We start from the raw sequence: 8,382 nt of genomic DNA, 5'->3' as shown, positions 1-8,382 counted from the left end.
ACCAGATTTCCTACTGATGCTTTAATAATGTTTGACTATTTTGTCGTTGAGCGTGGTCGCGCGTCTTGAATCGTTAATTTGTTGTTTTCAACCGAATTTGAAAACATTTCACGTATAGTTTTCTGTTTTGTGTGAACGTCTGACTGCAAACAGATCAGGCTATTCACGATTGGTAGATACGAACATGCTTACTGCAGAGCGTGAACAGCTGACATAGTTAACGAACTGTTTTAGATTCAGCAGTTGTAATTCGACAAAAGTATCCAAAATTGCTTTGATCCTCTATTCTTGAATAGGCCAAAAGTTCTGTGTCACTACATTTTTGTTGTTTTTGAAATAAATTTCTTTGACAGGAACGAACGTTGTTTATCTTTCTTCGCATACTATATTTTATATATAAATCACTGATGTTGAGTTCTCGTAACGTAGATGCAAAAATCTTGATTTTTAAAAGCAATTCTTTTAATTCTGGCACGTATTATGAAGAGACGTATAAAAAGCATGTGTATAAAATTTCAAATCAAATGGTTAATTACTGTATAAGATATGACAACCTTTAAAAATACTCTGGGAGCATGTTGCAGCTTATAATTTCCCGACTATGGGCGTTTCTGTATATAAAAATTACAATTTGTAAGAACAGAGGTATAAATTACAACATTAGCAACTTAAGTAACCGAGAACATTAAGCTTGTTAATTCTATCGACAATATAGGTCACTTTTTTAGGATTTTTAACACAATCAGTCGTAATTTTACAACATTATTTCCACTAACGAAATAAAGTTTAAGTGATCCTTCACGTTGGTTCGCAACACGTATTGCGAAGAAAACGATGAATATCATCTATTTTTTCATCCCGACAGAAAGGGACATCCCCTTAACCCTGTAGTTACGATTGAGTTGACCGCCGATATGCTACCATTGCATGGGACAGTTGAGTCGCGGGTTCACGCTTTACTACAATCCGTGTAATATTTGTTTAACCAATGAATGTAAGTAATTAAATTAATTAAATTCACGTAAATTCGTAACTAATTCGGAATTTTGATCAGTGACTATAGTCACCTTTAGGATACAAGAACTGGTGGTCGTGTGTGGTGGGTGATTATAGTCACAATTAATCCTTATGTTGACAACTGGATGCCCATTTCTATATATTTCTTACAACAATTTTTTATATTCCTCTAACAGTATCGCAAAACCGCTCCAGATACCTATCCTTTTGATATTTTTACGTAGATTTACATTTTAGAAATAAAATTGTGCGAAAAGAATTTAAAATACCAAAGCTTTAACGGGTTGACTACTGTGACATTACATTGACTACTGTTACATTCAGACCATGAAAAAGTTCAAATTTATAAGAAAAATATGGATCTGCAACACACCGTACCTAAGCCTTGTGTGAAATTGTAAGAAATTTCATGTATACAAATGTCACCACCAGATCTGAAAGGGTTAAACAAACATTTCACTTGCCATCATAAGGGTTAATACGCAACGAGCGCTCGACGTTGGATCACTATAGTCATCCTTAGTAACGAATCGGGTAACACCGTTTCGGACATAACGTTCAATTTTCATGAGCGTTCGCGAACATTTTCCAAGCATGCGTCGATCTGCCGTGACCCACGTTGGAAAAACCGCGCTTTCTTACGCGCGCAGCTGCAAGAGCATTGTTAACCAGAGTTGGGCAGAATTTTATTCGAATAATACACAGTGAAAAGCAACAGTCTCTAAGGGTGTCGTTCTGAGCTTTAAACAGTCAATGAGATCAAATAATTGTTCGACAAATGTCGATTCATTCATAAAGAAGTATTATTTTATTATAAAAATTGAAATTTTCACGTTTAAACAATGCCTATGAAACCGTGTGCACGGAATATTATTCATGGAATACCGAATGTCCCGTCGTGGAAAAGGTCGTCCCTCCCGGTCAACTTTCTTGCCATGTGAATCACGTTTTCTTCCGCGGGCTCATCGGGTGATATACATACATATATGAGCATTGCGTCGTAGTCTGACAACAATTTGGTATAAACGAGGCGCGTTGGATGGTCGTCGTCGATCGTAGGAAGAGGTGATTGGCCACACGACGACGATCGACTCCACACGAAATTTCCATTCGATTCGCGAACCCGAGGGCCATTCTCACGGCTTTGGTTGAGTTCATGTCGCGTCATCGAGAGTCGCGAATAATTTCCGTTGCGGTGCCGTGACTAGCAAACGGTCCATAAACGAGGCTCTCTCTCTCTCTCCTTCTTGTCATGGCGACACACGTGCAGAGCGACATGAATTTTCCGGCGTGTAACGATCGGAGTGGACCCACGATCGCGTCGGATAAGTAATCGCTTCTCGCTGTGGACGACGAGTTGGTTTGCGGAGTGCGGCGTGAGGGAGGGGGATCGGACGGCGGAGCGGCGCGGGACGAGCGACGCGTGCGCTGAAAACGGTTCTCTACATAAATATCGCGCGGCCGCGCTTCGACACGCTAGTAACGCGGGCCGTGCTATCAGCCGCTCATTGCCTTTATGATCAGTGCCTTTTAACTCTCTGCCGAGGGAGCTGTGACAGGACACGAATTCAACGTTTGTCCAGCCTCTACAACGATCTTCGCTGGATCATCGATAACACCGGTGAGTGATGATTTCTCGTTCAGTTGTATAGATGGGGAATCGATCTTAGATCGGGTGGCTCTCTTATCGTTCATCCTCGTGTTTATGAATTCATCGAAGGGAGGGATGTTTAACCCTCTTGCCCTGATGAATACATGGTCATTTTGACCAAATAACAGTGAACCGTCCGTCGTGCTTTTCGGTATAAATTGTGCCACGCGATGTCCACGCGAATGCACGTTTTTACGGAGTGATTTATATGAAAAGTGGGAGTCTAGTAAATGTGTATTCGAATGAAGGATCTTAGCGCGGTAGGAAAGATGATACGTGCATTTTGTTTATTCTTCAGTTTTCTTACGGTATGATATTTCGACGAATATGATACATCAGTTTTTATGAATATCTCCATTTTTATTTTCAGTCTGAGTGCGTGCGTGTTTTTTTTTTGTATCTTATGCTGTTTTGGTTTTTATTTTTGGTTGTTACTCGATTCGATCGTAAGTCATTGTACACATATTTGCTGCGTACTGTACGGATAAAGAAGAGAATAAAGTCTCTGAACCTTTATTGTGTTTTTATTCGTTGCGTCTGTTACAAATGCACAATCATCAACAGGCTAGTTATAAGGCGTGAAGTGCTTGTTCAGAGATGTCAGACGATTCTGTTGAAATTTTATTATGATTATATTATTATCGTATTATTTTTACTATTTCATTATTTCATACCGAAAACGCAACAGATGAAAGTATTTTATGTCAGTTTCCTTGGAATATAATAAATGAGATCCACGCATGTAAACATATCGATAAAATTTTGTTCATAATCCGATTTGCAGAATTATTTATAATGAAATTTTCACTGTAGATCAAAATGTCCCTGCATTCGATTACCGTGTCGTGTTCATATCATTTGCTTTGGGAAGGTTGATTCTTTTTGCAATATTTCGACACGTTTACCGTAATCTTATTTGAATTTCGCGGGGTTGCGAATCTGCGTGCGCGTACGCGCGAAGCAAACACGTCGAATGAATTGTATCGAATTAACACTTCGATAATACGACAAAAAATTACATCTATGATACACTGTATATATATTTTTGAATTTATTGAAAACATTTGAAAGTTTTATACGAAATGTAATGATTAGACCCCAGAAGTAATAATCATTTTCCTGAACTTTTTGTTTAAAGTTTATCATTATATTCACTGGAATCACTATATAGTGACTATTTTGCCAGCACAAATCATTATTTATTATTAATAATAATTATTAATCAAAATCTCTGAGATTTTTGAAACGAGAGGTGATTGAGCTCCAAGAATCACTTTTAATTCTGTGCTCACTGCCTTCGACAGAATCGAGCAATTTCATTTAATCATTGCAGAAATTACCTACACAAAATCCCGTATCTAAGTAATAGAACATTTATTATGTTTGTAAAAAAATACGACATTTCATTAATTAACGAAATAGTAAATATTTTCGTCTATTTACCGAGTGTAGAATGATGTAGTATATGTATGTATTCACTGATTTATAGAAATTGCTAAAAATTGCTCGAGAACCTGTTTTAACGCTTAAGAACAATTAAATATATCTTCCAATCATTGTGTTGTTATTGAATTCTGTGTTTTGAAAATTCGCTAAGATATTTATTTTTATATTAATATTCTTTTTTCTTCTTCACGTATTTCACAATTATTGAAAGCATTTTTTACCCGCAACACAGGAATAATAATTATTATAAATGGTTAGTCTGTTCGATCAAATACATTCAGCCAGTAATAGTACCTATCACTAATTTTGTTTCATACAAGACAGCGTCATACAACATCGTTTTTATCAAACACGATCAAAATTTTTATCCGGATAAAGAGTCAAACAATCACTTGACTATCATTTATGGAATAAATTATCGAAATAGATTACAGAATAATTTATCGAATAAGTATTCGAAACAAATTATACGTATAAGACAAAATGTCAATCCGTGACACCCATCAGAACAGTAAAGAGTTAAATCAATAAATAGGGTTTCAATTCTTGGATTTTATTCGAATGAAATATTGTCCGTTTCTGGATTTAATGAACGACTTAATGACCAAATTTACAGTTTGTGAAATGTTAATTGAATTTTTGCTACGAGTTTAGTTGATTTTCCGTTGCCGCGTCGCTGGAATAATCTTTGTGCGGTGGCTCACGGTGCAGGGAATTTACTCCATGATAATTTTAAAACGTAATGGCAAAAGCTGTCAGTGATATTAACAACATTTATTTCACTTTTATCACGATATATATAGAAATGGATAAGTAGTTTTTGTTGTCTATTTGCTTAACCGAACGATAATTACGAATTTACACGAATTGGTAATCATATAGGTCTATAGGTAATGGCTGGGCTATTATCTTTTGTTAGAACGGTTCGTGCGGAGGTACGAGCAATTTTTCTCGTTTGTTACGTTTCAAAGGCATACAAGACATATGACAATAACAAAGAAACGATGAAATCAAGAAAGAAATAACGGTGGCATTGAGTATGTTGCCAGTAGGTTCGAATCTACCTGTTAGTTTCGAACTCCTTATGAGTACTTTGAGAAACAATAAATAATACCTTTAAGTAGACTCGAACTCAGACAAGACAGGTTCGAAAACTTTAGAAATAGATATACTTCGAGAAATGGAAGTGATACTTTAAAGTATAATCGAATCTGGACCAAGTAAATTCGATCCTTTTACGAGAACCTACTTTAACCGGAAGATTTTTATTCTGAGCAATTGTGTGATTTGTTCTCGGTGAAAAATAAAAACAAGTAGTCCACATAACATTTATTTAACTATATTTTATTTAATTATATTATTTTGAACAGCTACTTTATAATTATTTTCATTACTCTCAATGAATAATTAGTTTTTTTTAAATGTATTTTTTATAGTCGCATCAACCTCTAACAGCAGGTTTATTAGCGACTATGATTGCATTTTGAATTGCAATACTGTAGTCGAATTAGTTTTATTACTCTGTAACATTTCACAAATACTACTCAAAAATAGTATCTGACGGATAAATTTTGGTTGTTATCTATTTCGTTTATATCGATATTCTGTTTCTGTTGTAAAGGTGTGTATCTATTTGTCGCGTATCCTCGTGTCGTACATCGTTGCGTATCACCGTATCGTATCACTATGCGATACATTTTCATACGTAACGATGCAACGCTTGCCCATCTACATTGATACACAACGGTGATACGATACCAAAGCTCGCAACAAGTGTATACGCACCTTAATATCGAGCTCGAGCGGAATCGAAGAATGCATTGTACCTAAATACATATATGTACCCTTAGGGAAAGGGCCTCCTACCACTTGGTATTGGGAATTATTGTAATTTATGTCAAACTAACATTAAATATAACATTTATTTCGGTCCTTGAAATAAATTTACCAAGTGGTAGAAGGCCTTCCTCTTACGCCACATTTCACATAGCGGAAGCCGAATTTGCTCGTGAGAGTACATAATGTCTCTAGTGTGATCTTTTGTCATTTAGGGTTCGAATACTACTTTTACGAGATTCGATTTTCTCAACTGTCAAAGCACTTATTTAATTACAATATTATCTCAAAAACATCATTTCCAAGTACATTCTCGAACCATGTGTACAGGTAGTCATTCAAGAGTTTGAAACCAGCATGTAGAATCCTATAACTTTATAAATACCGAAAATGAAACGTCACCTTTTACGAGTAGTAATCGGAAGTCCATGAAGTGAACAAACTTGTCTATAATGGAATTGAGTTGGATTAGTACACATAGAATATGATCCCATCACCAATTGGTACGTCCCGAGTTCTAAGTTAACCCCGGAAAAGACACTCCATGGGGTTCTTGTTCCCGTTCCCGCCCTTCGCCTCAAAGACGGAGTTAATAGCATTAGAGTTTGTGGAACAGGCTGAGATTATTCTCATAAGGAGAGGTAATCAGGAAGGAGGCGAAAAAAAAGGTGTGTTCTACGTAACGTAAGAACTACCAGTCAGACTCATCAATGGGGCTACAGTGGTGGGATCGATTCCTGTGCTAGACGTATGGGACAAGATCCTTCGAAATCTTCTGTATGGCGTTCCGAAGTCCCCTGGCGAGCTCGAAGGTTTCCTTACCTGGTGTATTATTGAAGTTCAATAGTGGTATTACTTAATTGAACTAGATAGTATTGGACAAGAGCATAGATTTGGCACTTATTGAAATAGAAAGCAGTGCATGCGGAAATAGTAGACCTCCGTAGGTCCCAGCTGAACGAGCAACAGATCCAGTAGATCACGGGGCACATGGCACTAGTATTATTTTATTTTATTATTTATTTTCAGTATCCCCTGCCTTTTTGGTGTCTACACCTAATGTTTTACAGAGAGAAATGTTGCCGAATTTGGACCATCGCATAGGTTAGACCACCACAGTCGTGTGTAAGAAATTTGGGCCTTTTGATAGACAATATGTGTTGTTTATAGGTACTAAGTTAGTTAATGCAATCACCATTATCATACACATATTTTCTATTACAAGGCCCAAATTTCTTACAAATTACAGTAGTGGTCCAATTTAGGCGATGGTCCAAATTCGGCAACCTTCCCCTATAAAATTACGAACCTGTATACTACCATCTTACAAAACCCCGTTTAAATCGAAGTCGAACAGTTTGGGTCCTTCCCTTGTAAAGAATAATAATTGAGTAAAAGTATAAGAAGGTTTAATACAGAACACACACGCACATATTCACACGAGTATTATGCAATGAATACCGATTCTTATACGACAAAATCATCATTCGATTATACAAATTGGAAAAGTCGAATCGTACAACGGGAGCAGTATTATCGTTATTAACGGTGGTTCGCGTTGATGTAACGAGCATATTTTCCACTTCGCGACGTTTTGAATGCAAATGAGCGATTAAGAAAACGTGCGATCAGGCGACAAAGGCCGGGAAGGACCGCTTAGCAATTTCACGGACGGAAGGGTAAATCGGTTCGAGGAGCGTGTGCCGCGTCGAGTTCTCTGGTGGGAGGCGTGTGTTAGGCAGAAAAACTGATCGCTCAACGGGAGACTTTTTGGACTTTTCTTCCACAATGGTGGTCATGATCTTTTCCCCCTGCCTTTCGTCGAGTAAGAAGAAAGGATCAACGAAACGTTCTTACACGCTTTGTTCCGGACGGGAAAGCTCTTGTGGTTCTTGGCATTGTGTATATACAGGGTGTCTCAGCTAACTTGATCACCGTGAACAATGACTTAACAGTGGTACGCTTTATGAAAATTTTGAGGCGTCGAACTTAAATAGCAACATCTTATAAGGTACGTGCTTTTTTTGTGGATGGTGGCATTTCAGAGATTTCAAGGTCACCTTGATTTTTTAACGGAATGATCTATATTTTGTATTATAGACCAATAAGGTCTCAAATTCTGAGTAAAAATCTAATAGTTAACGAGATATTTACAATATAATCACAGTATTGAAATCGCTATATTGAAGTTGAGGGGCATCAGTTCGAGCACCTACAGCTTCCAGATAGTAAGTATGTATTAAAAATGAGTTTCCATGCTTCCAAAGTTTCATAAAGTGTACCGTTTAGTCATTATTCGTGATGATCAAGTTAGATGAGACACCTTGTATATACAATATCGGCTCGTCCATAAATATTTCATTCTGGTATAGATAAAGCTGAATCATTCCGAGATCGTGCATTTCAATGCAGAATAACGCTTGTACATCCTC

The 8,382-nt window shown here is 37.1% G+C and overlaps 1 protein-coding gene across 1 annotated transcript in view; it reads left to right on the top strand.

Annotated features, from left to right (window-relative positions):
- The first annotated feature begins 2,508 nt into the window (after positions 1-2,508).
- Positions 2,509-8,382, top strand: part of LOC107186412 (glutamine synthetase 2 cytoplasmic) — a 68,725-nt gene continuing 62,851 nt past the window's right edge. Inside the window, exon 1 of the mRNA XM_015574274.1 lies at positions 2,509-2,638. The gene's annotated coding sequence lies outside the window, so the exon portion shown is untranslated. The remainder of the gene's footprint in view (positions 2,639-8,382) is intronic.

This window comes from Dufourea novaeangliae, unplaced genomic scaffold, assembly GCF_001272555.1.
Source record: "Dufourea novaeangliae isolate 0120121106 unplaced genomic scaffold, ASM127255v1 scaffold78, whole genome shotgun sequence".
In the NCBI taxonomy this organism is placed as follows: domain Eukaryota; kingdom Metazoa; phylum Arthropoda; class Insecta; order Hymenoptera; family Halictidae; genus Dufourea; species Dufourea novaeangliae.
Note: the sequence above shows the minus strand (reverse complement) of the source record. Positions and strands in the feature narration are given on the sequence as shown.